The sequence below is a fragment of the Mytilus edulis genome, chromosome 5 (assembly GCF_963676685.1).
Source record: "Mytilus edulis chromosome 5, xbMytEdul2.2, whole genome shotgun sequence".
Classification (NCBI taxonomy): Eukaryota; Metazoa; Mollusca; class Bivalvia; order Mytilida; family Mytilidae; genus Mytilus; species Mytilus edulis.
Genome location: NC_092348.1, coordinates 1,251,488 through 1,268,189, shown reverse-complemented (window position 1 = coordinate 1,268,189; position 16,702 = coordinate 1,251,488). Strand labels below are relative to the sequence as shown.

General features: G+C 33.7%; 1 protein-coding gene across 1 annotated transcript in view; it reads right to left on the bottom strand.

Moving 5' to 3' along the window:
- LOC139522641 (uncharacterized) overlaps positions 1-16,702 on the bottom strand; it is a 217,888-nt gene that overhangs the window by 41,694 nt on the left and 159,492 nt on the right. The gene's annotated exons all lie outside the window — the stretch shown is intronic.

Here is a 16,702-nt window from a genome sequence, read left to right as displayed (position 1 = left end):
CAAATATAACATTCGAATTATTTTTTATTTTTTATTTTTTTTTATTAAAGTCATATGAAACCTCAAATTAAACAAAATGATGCATATGATTTTTATAACAAAATAGATAGTTGTCATTATTAAACTTATGTACATATACTTTTTTCTGAAGACATTTTTGAAGATAAGTCCACATTTAAAAGAGGTTTGCTTTGTAAGCAATTCGCCGACATATTTTCCGTATTCAAAGTGACCTTAGCGAGACCCTTCTCGTGAATATTCGGTGAACGCAATACACGTGGATCTGTCACCTAAATAAACTTTTATCTGATTGAACATGATAAAAGCCCACATATTTAGCATTGAATAAATAATAGGCCACTCTCAAAGGATCACGACATAGACGTATTTGTTCCCTCAATCACTAAGATAATTTATGAATTAACCTCATCGACTTAAAAGTATTTTTACAATGAATACACAGTGCAGTTATCATGGAACAAGGCTAAGGAACCAGAGGCATCCTCCAGTAAATCCAAGCCGGCCATGAAAAAGAACAAGCCACCATCCATCAGGAGACAGGACGCCAAGCGTTATGACCAGTTGGTGCAGGTCAAAAGTTCTGCTGCAACATCGGCTGAGGTAATACCACCAACCACCATCGTAGACCAAAATCATCAAACAGAAGCCAAAACATCGCTAGAAAAAACAGGGAAATAACACCTACTAAATACCAAGGTGAACATTAGGGGATCGTCATCAAAACAGACATCATTATCAGTTCGTTCAACCCCATGAAGTCATGTCATCGGCGATACTACGTACACCCAACTAACGATAGAGGTAAGCGATGTCCAATTGACTACGACGATGGATTTGATCTAGATGATCTCGAGTTACTCCGTATACCACCACACACATCGCCATTATTAATGCCATCTCCAGAGGCACTAACAACAGCAATAACTACCTTGGATACCCCATACCATACTCCTAGATGCAAGGTTAAAGCAAAACGGTCAACAGATCTATAACCGTACAATAAGTAGATGCAAGTCCAGGTTAACCTTTAAATAGTCGGACTATAAAACCAAAACAAGTGAAAACATTGTCAGTTTTATGTGGACCATTGAAGGATAAACTTCAGGATTACATATTCTAACTGGTTAGTACGATGAATCTACTGATTCCATAGGATATAAATAGTGTTTTGATTTATATGTGAAAATTTGGAATACTGAATAAATAAAGGCAACAGTAGTATACCGCTGTTCAAAATTTATAAATCGATAGAGAAAAAAACAAATACGGGTTACAATCTAAAACTGAGGGAAACGTATCAAATATAAGAGAACTACGACACAACAGAGACACAACACCGAAACGTAACACATAGAGAAACGAACTATAATGTAACAATGGCCATTTTCCTGACTTGGTACAGGACATTTTATGAAAAAATGGTGGGTTGAACCTGGTTTTGTGGCATGGCAAACCTCCCGCTTTAATGGCAGTGTTAATTGTAAAATTTAAATAACAACATTACACGACAGGGTTACAATAAATAAACAGATAAACGGGAGAAAATAAAGGACAGAGAAACAAACGAATAATAATCATCCAAAGGTAACAGGTTAAAACATATTTTTATACACCAAACGCGCGCTACGTCCACACAAAACTATGCTCAGATGTAAAAAGTTCTAAAAAGTTGTGAGGTGAGGGTTATCCACCTTGGACAAAACATTATTATTATCAAGAATAATACATAGTTTTGCAAACAGTAAATTTTATAAAATATACATAATTAAACTGAAGTAGTGACTAGCTATAGAATAAAAAACGAATAAATTACAAAATCACAGTCCTGTTTGCCATCGTCAATGCAACGCCCAAAGTGACGTCACATATAAATTTCTGAAACGTGTTCCGAACTTTGTGTTATAAAGTGAACTTATATAATAAGTTATTGTACAGTGAAAGTACAATGTGTATACTTGCTTGTGCCGCAAGTTGTTATATTGTGTAAGTGTATTAGTGAGAATACAAGGTGTGTACTTGCTGATGTTGCAAGTTGTTATATTGTTGAAGTGTATAAGTGAAAGTGCAAAGTGCTAAATCTTATAAGTTTGGAATACATTCATTTCGTTCGGATTCATATTGATAATTAGTGTGTGAGTTGAGCTGTGTTCATACAAATTCCTTGTGCATTGAAGCATTGTGTCATTTTGTCATTGTGTTATTTTAATCAGTTGCACATTAATAAACTCATCATATATGGTGATATTACAAATCAGTCTATGGAAGAAAACAATCGATAAAAACTTTTATGTCCGTGTAAAATTTAAAGTGCTGTGTTTTTCTTATATACATTTACATAAATATACAAATGCTAATAGTTCTAATATCAATGCGATACTTTTAAAATATCCTAGCGGTGTTTTTGTTATATAGAATAAAGGACTTTTTGTTTTTGATACTGACTTTATCACAATAAAATATCAGGTGAGCCCGAAGGGCGAGCCTGATATTTTCTGTGATAAAGTCAGTATCAAAAACAAAAAGTCCTTTATTCTGTTTATCGGTAATTTAAAAAAACAATTAAAATCACTACAATAATAGAGAAAATAACAAACGAACTTCTTTTTCGCGTCGAATCACGGCGAATCACACTTGACGTCACAGGCTGCATTACGTCATTTGAAATTTTGTCACAGTGCAGTAAACATGGCGTTCTCTTGCACAAAGTATTGAAAAGAAATTATTGCATGTGTTTCATTAATATTCTGCTTTGGACATGACTCTAACAATGGCAAATATAATGGTAGCATACCGGTAAGTCAAATTTCTTTATTTTTCACAAAGCATCAACATAGAGGAGGATAGGAGGGGTCCTGATCCCGAAATCCCTGGACCGGGTTTAAAAGCACGAAATCGCGAGGTCCCGAATTTAAATAAAGTTAATCCCGACGTCCTGATAAAAAACATAATTATTTGGACTATGTGAGGAGACATTTCAGGAGGCATTGTAAGCTTACTGTAAATAATTTGTAAATTATCTGAACAAGCTCATCTCTTGTTAGCTGCGGAACCGTAGCTCTTAGGTCCTTATGTTATTTTTTGACTATTTGCGGACGGTCCGCAAATACTAATAGTCAAAAAATAACATAAGGACCTAAGAGCTACGGTTCCGCAGCTAATTTCTTGTCTACTTCATAAATATTTCAAACATTTTAATAGATGTCACTTAACTTTTAGCTTATAATTCTTGCTTTTGTCAAAGTCTTCGTGTTCATCTATTTTCAACGCGGACCAGAAATGTGAAACTTGGAGTTTAAAGGCCCTGTGGTTACCTTTGATTTCAAAAGCGAATTTAGGGGGTAGGCGACGCGGGTCACAGCCACCCCTTATAAAGGCTACAATTCTGGTCAAAGCAGACCTTTTGGTTCCCCCGGTTACCCCCCCCCCCCTCTTTTTTTTAAAATTTATCCTAGATCCGCATATGAATAAGTTGACTTATTTGTTCTTTGTCCTATGAATATCTGTCTTTAAATTGACAATGAAACCACATCTTTTAAAATTGTATATGATGGTCCCACAAAAATGTCGAAAATGCGTAAATTTCATTTTTTTTTCTAGCTTCTCTCATGCGATAGCGGTACCTTTTTGGTCACTATTTATGTGTTGCGTTTAAATATGAATTGTAACACTTCATAGTGACTGAACAGGTAAAACAAATACTTCTCAGGAAACAGAAAAAGAAAACTACTTGGAACAGCACCAGGCTATGTATTGGTATTGTATTAATAAAAACTCGGATTGGAACATCATTGATGATATGTTAGTTGTACTTCATATATATCAATTATAGATAACACATTTCTTTTTTTAAAAGTCTATCGGCTTTTTCATGCATTTTCTGTTCACATTTTCACAACCATCGTTCAAAAAGGCTAAACTAACTTTGTGAAAGTTTCAAACAATGTCATTGTCAAGTGTTTCATTCGCCAAAAATCTCGTGCGTTTCTGTGAAAAAAATCACGCGCAATTTTGTGAATGAAAGGGGAAAGTAGATCCTTACGCGTTGCACTCGCGCATGTCATTTGAGTACTAACCCAATAATTTTCATATCACGGCCAGTCCACTGATACTGACATTATCAGCGAGTACACATCAAAGGAAATATGTACAAATTACCGATAAATATCAATATTAGTACTTATTAGTATTAATATTTGACTGCTGTACCCATATTTTCACAATTTTACCTAGTATGTCTGTTTTGTTCACGCATATTTGTAAATATGACAGAATTTGATGAGACAGTCATAGACGTGAGAGGTTTAGCGATATAAAACCAGGTTCAATCCACCATTTTCAAAATTTGAAAATGCCAGTACCGACAGGGTTTAATAAACAATGTCGTATTCAAATAGTTAAGTATCAAAATCATTGTTAACATATTTAACATTTTATAGCAAATTTTATAATGAAATAATATATATCTAATATGCTCGCAACGCATGCACGGAAGACTTTCTTTATTGTAAACAATGAAACTAACTTGTGACAAAGATGAATCATATTGTCCTCGTTCAGATTGATTCGACAAAATCTGACCTGTACTTTTGAATCTCTTTTTTTTATACAAATTAGACCGTTGGTTTTCCTTTTTGAATGGTTTAGCACTTGAATTTTTTTGGTTCCTATATAGCGTGGTGTTCGCTGTGAGCCAAGGCTCGGTGTTTAAGGCCCTACATTGATATATAATTGTTTACTTGAAACAAATTATTACTTTGATGGAAAATTGTCTCATTCGAACTCAAGCACCATCTTCTTATATCTATAAATCTTTACAATTTCCCCTTATAAATAACTGCTTTCCAGACCTCCAAAAACGTCATTTGTGTGCTCAATCTTTTGTAAAGTGCAATATGAACTAGCACACTTCTAAAGCTTTAACGGTAACAACAGTTATGATGGTACAAGAACGATAACGTCAATAAAAATACCAAATAAACAGCACTGAACGATCTAAATTTATAAATATAGAAAAGATATATACACATTTCTACCGTCAATAGACATTTACATCTTATTTATTTGTTTTCTAAACAATTTTTTTAGTATCCATTGAAGAATTTAATTTATAACAAGCGATACGGATTGCTATTTTGCACTAAGAAATGTTCGCGTATTTATACGATCGGTTACTAGTCAGAAACGAAAGTCAAATCTCTGTGGCAACAATACATTGGAATGCCCTAATGGTCATCGCGATGTAAAAGAGCGTCCACGCGCCGAGCTGAATTATGTTCATAGAGATATCAATTTACCAACAGGAAAAGTCTTTTATATCCAAAAAGAACTGTTTTCCTTCACAATATTTTTTTCTATCATGTTAATAATAAATACATTTTCTGTTTGACATGATTTTTGATTTTCGTTGTATCGGAAGTTGTTCAATTTATAGTCTGAGGATACTCAGTTGGTATCTTCAAAGTTCGGGACATCAGCATTTGAACATTTTAATTTGTTTGGAATATTTATTTTACCATTTGAATATTCATTGTTTTTGGAGCTGTACGTATTGGATTGAATTGCTTGAATGAATTTTTTTTTTTCTTTTAAGTAATAATATTTTTTGTCTATTTCGATATTACCCATGTGGATATGCTATAGCAGTGTGCACGTGACCTCAATGGCGGATCCAGCCGTTTTCAAAAGGGGTGTTCCAACTATATGTCCCCATTATAATGCATTGATCGTCCAAACCCCCGGACCCGGATCCACCCCCCTGGATCCGCCACTGGAATTTATTAGAATCTAATATGTCGGTAGACTATTTACAACCGCATTTAAATTCAGCCATTGCATCATCACTACAAATATAATTAGTCGGTTAAACCATGTGATTGAAAACAATAGGCTGAACAGGTTGTTAACACTTTCAACTATTAATAGGGTCAAGCAACATTTTCATCATTCTTAGCAAATATGTGTTTGAATTCCATTAAAAGTCTTGCAACCTCTTGTTTCTGGTGAGATGTAATGTTGTCTCCTGTCGAATCCATAATAGGTCCTAAATATTCTGGCAAACTGTCTGTATAATCAGGTATTTCGATGTCCCTGTTGTCGGTATCAGGATCCCCACTGTCAATGTCCACTACTTCTACAAACTTTCCAAGATGAGTTCCAGATCATAGCATAATTTTCTGTTGTGTTGGGTTGATAATTCTGATTGGTATTTTTTCATTTATTTCCACTAAAACCGATCCAGTGTGGCAACCGTTTTGTAATGATGCCGGGTCCAAAACACCAACAACACTTTCTTTTGGACAGTCAACCCTTCCAATCACATTTGTCTCTGCCATGGACTCCAAAGTTGTTTCCATTGCAACTGTGACTCTAGATATTTGGTATCAGTCTCTTTTCGATACCGTCCTGGAATAAGCTCATCTTTTATCAGCAAATTACCTTGTCGAGCCATTATTATACCATCTACTTTTTTCAATAAGTCCATTCTAATTGAGATATCGTCTCTTATCGGCGCAATGCATACTTTCCAAATGATCTCTGTCTTTTCCAGTCTAAGCTTTGCAACCACATGCATATCGGCCTCCATTTCTTTCCCGCTTTCTGCATTCAACAAACATGCTTGCATTCCCGTAGTACCGCTCAACCCAATACCATTTGCAAAAGATCTAGAAAGTACCGTTACATCTGCTCCAGTGTCAACAATAGCATCGACCGTATTGTCATTAACTTGAATTGGAATAAATAAACCTTGTCCCCTGCCTATCTTATAAACAGGTCTCCTTTCACGATCGGTGCCAGTCTCTTGTCTCATGATAGGGCTGGGGGGGGGGGGTCGTGATCTTTGAGGACAATCACTTTTATAATGGCCTTTATCACCACAAGAATAACATCCCGTTGACCATATTGACTGTGTTGTTGAGGAAGTTGGTTTTGAATCTTTCAGCATGGACCTTTCTAAAAGATCTCTCAGTGCTTTGATTTCATTCTGTAAACTTTGATGATCTGGTTTCCGAAATGAAGTTGCCAACTGTCTAACGTTTTCCATCTCTTCATATTGATCATAACTGTTTTCATCTTCATCATTCTCGTCTTTCCAGGTAACGCGACTGGACCGTTGTTTTGTGTTAAAATCAACATCTCTTCCCAACGTAGGATGGTAGTTGTGTTGTAGTTGTACTACAATATATAGTGCTGAAGGTACAATCTTAGGCTGACGATTTAAAGCTTCATATGCAATTTTGAGGTTCTTATGGCCCTTCAAAAAGTGTTCTGCTGCTAGTTCCTCTTGTAGCTCGATACTACCTGTTGGGTATGCTCTACAAACTAATCGCCTTACTTCTTCAGCCAACTCTTCATTCTGTTCATTGTGTTGTCATATATCGGATAATTTTTTACGTGCAGTGGTTGGGGGCTCTTTTCGGTTGAACCTGTTTTCCATGTGACGTGACAGGGATTCAAAATTATCTCTTTCCTGACGAAGAATTGCTGCCATAAATTTACTCGCCTGCCCATTCAATGTACCTATCTAACTTTTCCTCCTCTGTCCATTCATTTCTCCTAGCTGCCCTATTTAATGGGATAATAAACCCCTCATAATCATCCTTCCCATCGAATGTTGGACGTTTTTGGCGGGAAACGTCATTCTTTGTTACTCGTTGTCTTGTCTGCTGTGTATTGTTACTACTGTGCATAGCGTCAATATCACTAGAAAACGAAGGTTTTATGTTTCTTGTCGAATCTTGTCTATTATTTATGTTCATAGGACTCGACCTAGACTCCCATCTTTCTATAGTGCTTAACAACGGTCTAAAAGGGGTGTGTGTTGTTGTATCCCTTGGTGTTGATTACAATGGTGTGTGTGAATTCGCATTTGGCCTGGGACTGTTCCCGCGACCAAAATGCAAACTCCCGGTCTGTCTGTCATCATCTAAATTCTGTGTTGTTGTATCCCTTGTTGTTGATGACAATGGTGTGTGTGAATTCGCATTTGGTCTGGGATTGTTCCCGCGACCAAACTGCGAATATCCTGTTGGTTGATCATTTAAACTAAATGAAGGTGGTCTGGGACTGTTCCCACGACCAAACTGTAAATCTGATGTCGGCTTGCTATCTTGATCGAACGGAGATTGCCTGTGACTGTTCCCTTGGCCAATCTGGCGACTGTCAACTGGTTTGTTTTCACATAACTTAGGGTCTAGGTGTTCCTTATTAGCATCATATAATCCATACTTTTGACAAATAGAAGATCCAGAAAAATCATTCTTCTAAACTTCTACTTTGTTCGTAGAGAAGCTGCATTGTATTGGCAGAAAACTCATCCTGTTTTCAAAACGTATTAGTCATGGTGTCAGCCAAGGTTCCCATGTCGTTATCCATTCTTTCTAACACGTTAAGCATTTTTATGCCTAACTGATCACCATTGGGCTGGGAATCTTCGCTGACTCTTCTATCAGAACCTGTCTCCACTACTGTATCGTCATTCATGTTTGTTATTTAATTGCAATTTATAAAGATTGTAATTCCTGTCCTATCTAACCAACAGCCTTGGCATATGTCAAGTTGTAACCTTCTCCACCACTTTTGTGCCAATATTCTTTTAGGATGTAGCCCGTCTCTAAGCAGGTAAAAATTAACATATTGTCTGTTGCGTGATCTTGTTTTAACAATATCTGTCTGAAATTTTAGTGTATTCCTGTTTGATGAACTCGTCTGTTTCCAAAAAAGTTTCTGGTTTTTTAAGGTCCTCTCTCTTGATTATAGATTGACGCAGAATATGGGGGAATGCGAATAAATTTCATAGTTCCTTGTTTTTGAAAAACAAAGTCTTTAATCCTATTGAACTGGACTAATATTTTGTAAGTAGCTTCCCCTAATTTTTTGTACCTCCTGGAAATGTAACCTTTGGACTGTGAAATTCTTTCTGTAATGTCACAAGTAGTACAGCAAACCGGTCACTCTCACGCTGTGAGATGACGAGTGGATTAGCCCTGAGATAGTTGTGTTGACCAGTTTCACTCATAAGTCCTTTTTTCTAAATTTGATCTGTAATACTTAAAAAACACGTATTACATGAAACAGTCCAACGATATGCAAATTAGTATGATACAAAATGCAAATTTTGACTAAAAAAAATATAAAAAAAAAATTATTAAAAATATTTGTATGTCCGGTAATTTGGTGACGAGGTCGGAGCCACCGGAATTATTTTTTTTCAAATGCAAATTTTCGTCAGCTAATTTTTTGTAAAATTTAAACAATTTTCGGTATTTAAAGTATAAAAATCATACGATCTCACCGGAATAATTATGGTTGGGTTGTGATTAACGGGGATCCGCTTCCGGATTGCCCAATCATCGACTCACGTGGTTTTCCAAACTGGCAACTTTCCAATGAATTTCCAAACTTCTCAGTCGAATAAATTTACAATAGTCAACACTTCTGACACCAGTGTGATGCCTAAAGCACTTTTTCAGCAACGTGGGTCCTATTTGGCACCACAAATAGCAGATATCAACAAAAGCTTGGCTGTGACAAAAAGACGTCTGCAGTACTCAAACTTTATTGATAGATCACCTTGTAATTTAATTCATATGCATTTAATGGCGTATATATTTGACATTGTGAATTCATTTAAGGCTGTGTTAATTGTTTTAAATAGTCAAAGAGCAAATTTGAGTTGAACACTTGAAATCCTGATTTATTCAGATACGGATTCAATGATCGCCCGTTACACGTTACAATACCATGTACATTAGATATTGATCTGTGTTACCAATTTTAGTATGCAGTGCCGATACTTTGGTCTTTAAATGATAGTAATCTTTGGTGGTCATACTCCTTTCTAGCTCACATGACCCAAAGGTCAATATTTCACAATTGTTCATACATTTTGACAAGAATCTTTTTCCCTGAAATACTGGGCCAAGATCATTATATATGGGGATATAAGAAATTTGCAGAACATGTTGTTACGTTCTATTTTTATCAAATAAGTGTAGTTTCAGTCACAACCATGATTCTTTTTTCTTTTTTTAACTACATAATAATTTTATTCATCAAATATTGCTTGTTACAAAAACCATCAAGATTCCAAGCTTCTCTTGGCGTACCCTGTTACAATCCACTGACTACCCAGGGAATAATCAGCTGATTAAATTAGTTGACATACATTTTGTTTACAAAACTCTATATTAACAATATAAAAAAATATTCTTTGATTATGTTTCTTTTAATTGAAAGCAACATTGGACTTATTGTCTTATGTCCATTAATATTGGTATCTACTCTCTTGGTGTATTCATTAGTTCTGAATACATCTATGTTTTTTGTTTTCTGCTCAGATACATAGTACGACTTATATATTGAAAAACTAATAATTGTAACCAAAAAATTTATTGGGTAATACTTGCTGTCTGTAATTTTGTATCCAAATATCATGTGTTGTAATTTTATTGAAAAATCTATATTATTCTTTTTTAAGAGATCGTTTATTTGTTGTCAAAATCTTGTTAAATAAGAGCAATTGAAAAAATAATGAGCATAGTCTTCTTCTATGTTACAAAAATTACACAAACTGTTATTAGTTATTTTCCATTGTAATAAATGCTTTTTGGTTGGTACAATAAACTGTAGTAGTTTCCATCTGTATATTTTTAATTTATTTTCAGTTAAGTATTTGAAAATAAAGTTATATAATGAATTCATATTTGAAGCTTCTTGCAATGATAAAATTTTGAGCCACCTGTTTATCCCTACTGACGTTTCGTTTTTACTATTCACTAGAGAGTCATATAACATTTTATTTGAAAAAAATGTAGTCTCAAAATAACGATCTTTCCATGTGATCTTATTTCTCTGGATATTTACTTTACTTTGGACAGAATTTTCTTGTTTAACTATATCAATCCAATTTTGTGGAATGGATTGTTTCATTTTATGAAATTCAGCAATCCAGTTTACTTTACACTTTAATTTGTTCAAAATATAATTTTCTGATAGTGACATAGTGTCATCTAGAATGTCATTCAAGTATATTATTTCACTTTTAATCCAGTTTTCAAAGATAATTGGTTTCTTATGAAATGCAATAAATTTATTCCCCCAAATTGTTTGTTTTCTTATATCAGCATATGTCACAGCTTGATTTGTTTGCCCACCCCCAGTCAAAATCCAGGACTTTATTACTTCTCTATAAAATTCTGGAACATATTTAAAATATTCTAAATGTTTTATATCATTTAAATTCATATTAAATATAACTAAAATATTATTAGACACTTTTAAATATTTAAAAGGTATAAGCTTCCAGTTGGCAAATTTACCATTAACTAGTCTATATACCCATGATGCTTTAAGCGATTTAAAATAACTTTTAAAATCGACCATTTGTAGGCCTCTTTTTTCATAAGGAAGTGTTATCAGGTTTCGTTTTACTTTGTCTGGTTTCCCATCCCAAATATATTTAAAGCTTCTTATTCTATTTCTTTAATATAATTTTCAGGAGTTAAGCAGACACTTCCCAAAAACGTAAATAACGGCAAAATTACATTTGTACTGCCTTAATAATTAGTATTTTCCCTAAAATTGATAGATTCCTTTTTTCCCATGTCTTGAACAATTTCATCATTTTCTCTATTTTACAATTCCAATTTAATATTTTGCATTCATCTTTATCATGTCCAAAAAACACCCCTAATGCTTTAATGGGTTTATCTCCCCAATGAATTCCCGCAATTTTATCTTTAAATGATTTTAATTTCCCGATCCATAATCCTTCTGTTTTATTTCTATTTACCAAAAGTCCTGAAAATGAGCCAAAAATTTCGATAATATTCATTGCAGATATTACATCGTTTTTATCTTTACAAAATAATGTTGTGTCATCTGCTAGTTGTGAAATTTTAATGCTGTGACTTTTCCCATCTAACTTAATAGTGATTCCTTTTACTTCGTTGCTGTTCCTCAACTTAAGAGCCATAATTTCAACAGCGAAAACAAACAATAACGCTGATAAAGGACAGCCTTGTCGGATTCCCCGTGAATTTTTGAAATTTTTTGACACCCACCCATTGTTCATAACACATGTTTGAACATCTGTATACATAGTTTTAACCCACTTAATGAATGATTCATTAAACCCAAAATGTTTCAAAGTTCCAAGCATAAAATCCCATTCTAAAGAATCAAATGCTTTTGTGAAATCCACAAAAACAATTGCTCCCTCTATTTTGTATGTTTCTGAGTAGTCTATAACATCTTGGATTTGTCTCAGATTAAACCCAATAAATCTATTTTTAGCATAACCGGTTTGGTCCTCATTTATAATTTTTGGAAGTACCTTTTTTAAACGTTGCGCAAGAACGTATGACAAATTTTAAAATCAATATTAAGAAGTGATATTGGACGATAGTTTTCTAAAAGTAATGGATCCCCCTTTTTAAATATCAAAGTTAATATACTAGTACGTTGTGAATATGAAAGACTGTTTCTATCGTATCCTGTATTTAAGACATTTACTAGTAGTGATTTAAGTTTATTCCAAAAAATCTATTTTTGTCTCGTCTCTTAATTTTATTTTTTCTTATATTTCTTTTTCCAGAGTATATCTTCGTCCCTTTGTTAACTTTGCTTTATTTTTACAATAATTTGTGGTTACTTCCCTTACCGCGATTTTAAACCCATCCCACAATAATCTACAATCTAATGTTTCCTTTTCGAAATTATATTTATCTATCAAAGTATAAATCAGTTCTTGGTAAGCTTTATCTTGCAATACTGAATTGTTAATTTTCCAAAACCCATTGCCCCTTTCTGATACCCCTGGCTTAAATTTTAGAAATACGCTTTGGTGGTCAGTAGACCGAATAACAGCTGGTTTGATTTTACAAAATTCTACCAGAGGTAAAACATCTGACCCAATAAAAATCATGTCAATCCTACTAGCTTGTGACTTATCTCTTCTTCTCCATGTGAATTGCTGTTTATTTTCATTTAAGTTTCTCCATATATCTGTTAGTTTGTTAGATTTTTTTTAAACCATGTACAGGTTGAGTAAATTTACTTGGACGTATAGATTTTCTATGAATTGGTTTTATTGTCTCGTTAAAATCGCCCCCAAGTATTGCTATTCCTAGACCGTGTTCCTTTAAATTATCGCTGACTTTTTTAAAGAAAGAATTTCTAGATGTTTTACAGTTAGGTGCATATACATTAATAAATGTAAAAATTGAATTATTCATCTGCACATTGATAAGCACTAATCAATAAATTTATTAATTAGTTCGAAGCTTAATGATTTTTTAATTAAGATAGCTACACCCCTACTAGCCGTAGTACCATGACTACAAAACGCATCATATTCTGTTTTACTATTTTTATCCCTTTCGATAATTTCATCAAAATGTGTTTCTTGCAAAAAACTTATGACACTTTTTTGAGCGGTAACCCATTCTATAACTCTATTTCTTTTTTCTCTTGAATTAATTCCGTTTACGTTGAGACTACATAGATTAACTGTATTTGTAAATGTCATAGTTAATAATATATAAATTATGATTATACTAAAAGTTTCAACACTGCACACAGTTACAATTTTATAACACTCAGAGATATGTAATACAGTTACATCAATTAATACACAATTAAAATACATATTCATTATTTTAGTTAATGCATACATGTAGTTGTTACACAAATCTATACAACCTACATAATAATTACCTTTTACCTGGTGTGACCTTAAACTTATTGTTCCGCTATTAAACCTCGTGAAAATAATGTGTATTTTAAAACGTATTGTAAATAAATTTGAATAGTTTGATAGCGTAGGAATTAACGCATGGTAATTGAATAATTTAGAATTTGATGTCCGTGTTTGAAAGGAGAATACTATCATGTAAATATTATATATTAAATTGACAGCATGAACTCGACACGATTGAAAGGTGGACAATTTAATGCCGTTCATGTTTTTACGGTTAAGTTTAGAACCAGAAACACAGCATATAACATGTACATATTCAATACAATGAATATAGTGCGGTGCTTTATTGTATACATGTGCACTTGATATATACTTTGTGCATTTTTTTTCTGATTGAAAAGTAAATGGTTGTGGACAAATATATGTGCATACTGCCGGACTATATACGTATTCTACAGGTAAGTAGTTAATTTTTTCTATCATATTACTTGTATATGTTTTATTGATTTGTAGGTAATATCTCAACAGTGATGTAAGGTTCAGAAAGAACAGTTTCTTGTTCTGTTTACCGTTAACTGATAGTGTGAATCGTGTTGCTATATATAGCATAGGTAAACACCTAATTCCTAAGTTTATAATGTAAACATTGAACAGCTGATGTATAATTACATGTATCATGATAGTTAAACAACATCTACACACTACATTTGACATTTTCACAGTTTGGTTACATATTTCACATTTTAGTACAACTTCACATTTGAAAAATACTTCTTCATAGCAACTTTTAACTCTTTTAAAGAGATTTCAACTTTTACATATTTTTATTATTTTTTTAAATGATATCAAATTAAGATAAAATGTCAGCAAGACAAAAACAATACTGAAACAGATTAAGCAAAAGTTACAATTTATGTTTTGTCTATTTGATTGGTAAACTCTTGAAATGAGCTGTAATTTATTTGTCATTTTTGTCATTTTTTTTAGTAAATTTGTATGATAAAACTATTGTACAATCATTGTCATTGTTTTGTGATTTCTATACATTTGAATTATCCTTTAAATTTTTTAGTTCCAATATTTCCACTTGTTTTGTCATGTAAAGCTTCTGTAGGTGTTGGAGGTGATCTGTCACTTGCATTTACTGTTCTCCTATGTGGTGTTCTAACAAATCTATCTATTGGGGGTTGTGCTTTGTCTACATTGTCACTATTTCCATCTTTATTTCTTTTTGGTGCTACTGTCTTGCTAGTAGATGTTTTGCTGTTATTGCTCTTTTTTTCAAAATGTTTTTTTTGGCAGGTGGTATTGTTGGAACTTCTAATTCAGTGTGATCTTCATTTTCGTCCTGATCTGTGTTGTCAACAGATGCAATATTGTCATTCTCAGGTTGCTGTTTAGCTTCATCATGATCATGTTCATCAACAGTCTGAAAATGTTTTGGGCAGTCTAACATTTTGTGACCGCTTTCCTTACATATTTTGCACACCCAGTCATTGGGACATTGGAATAACATATGGCCAGGTTTAAGGCATTTGTGACATGTTCTCTCTTCTCTTTCACCAGTGTTGTTATTTTGGAATTCTGGTTGAACAGCATGGAAAATTCTCCCAAAATACTTCCAATAGGCAGATTTCTTGGGATTGGTTTGTCTAGAGTCTTGCTGATAACAAGCCTATCTCCTGTTTCACAAGCTGTCATCTTACCATCTATTCTTATATACTCTCGAAATAAACCTTGTATTTCACAGCCTTGAAGGGTTAGGGCTCGGTGTATTTGCCCATCATCCGCAGAAAGGGGGATGTTTTTCACCTTTATGCGTATTGTGTCTTTTTGTAGCGTTGATTCTTAATTTAGATGTTACTTCCCTAAAACAATGCAGACGAAAAAAAGGACCAGTTTATTTGTTCCACAATTAATGTGTCGTTCCTTAAGATGAGGTTGATAGTAACACTACTTATTCTAAGGTGAATAATATCAATATTGAATGGATCAAAAGAATCTATATTCAATCTTTCATACAGTACAAACATGTGTATATTGTTTAATTAGAAGTCAGTTCTTGCTATGAGCAATAGATAGTCGACTTTTCTTTGATAAAAAACAAGTGACTGTACTTATAAGTTCGTCCATGTTTTTTGTATTGAAGTGAGAGAGAAACTCGCGTAACTAACGACGCAGGAAATTCCGAGTTACGTACACATAATTTGCCTTAAACTCAATAGACCATGATTAGGGAAAAGGCTATATAATCTCCATGAAAATGCAGTGTTAATACTAGTACAACTACACACCAAAGATCACTTAACAATGACCACGTCATGTCTGTGTTTTAGTTTCATGTTTTTCTTTGTTTGTTTGATCTGATATGTTAAGCCTTTTTCAACTGATTAATGTAGTTTGTTATTTTGTTGTACTTCTACACTACTGTCCCTGGTAAGGGGCGGAGTGTGCACTCATAAATATGCTTAACCCCGCCACATTCCTCATGTGCCTGTCCCAAGTCATGAACCTGTAGTTCAGTGGTTGTCTTTGGTTCGTGTCTGTCAAAGTTTTGGTTCGTAAAATATTTTGTGTTATAAATAAGCCGTTAGTTTTCTCAATTGAATTGTTTCATATCTTTCATGTCGGGACTTTTATAGCCGACTATACATGTGTGTTTCTTATTATTGAAGACCGTACGGTTGCCAATTATTGCTTACATCCACTTTATCTGAACTTTTATATTATTGACAATCATACCGCATCTTTTATTTTCAAACTTAAGCTCAAGCAATTGTAAACGCCGATGCGCCGTCACTGCAGCCGGACACATCACGCGAGAGAAAAGAGTTGTTCCTGTATATGTTGTTTATTTCTCATCTATTAAGCGTGCATTTGTGTTATTGTGTATCTGTTTATTTTGTTCATCACTTCGTGGCAAACTATTTAATTTGTAAAGAAGAATCAAATCGTACATATTAATCCTTGATAATGTAGTTG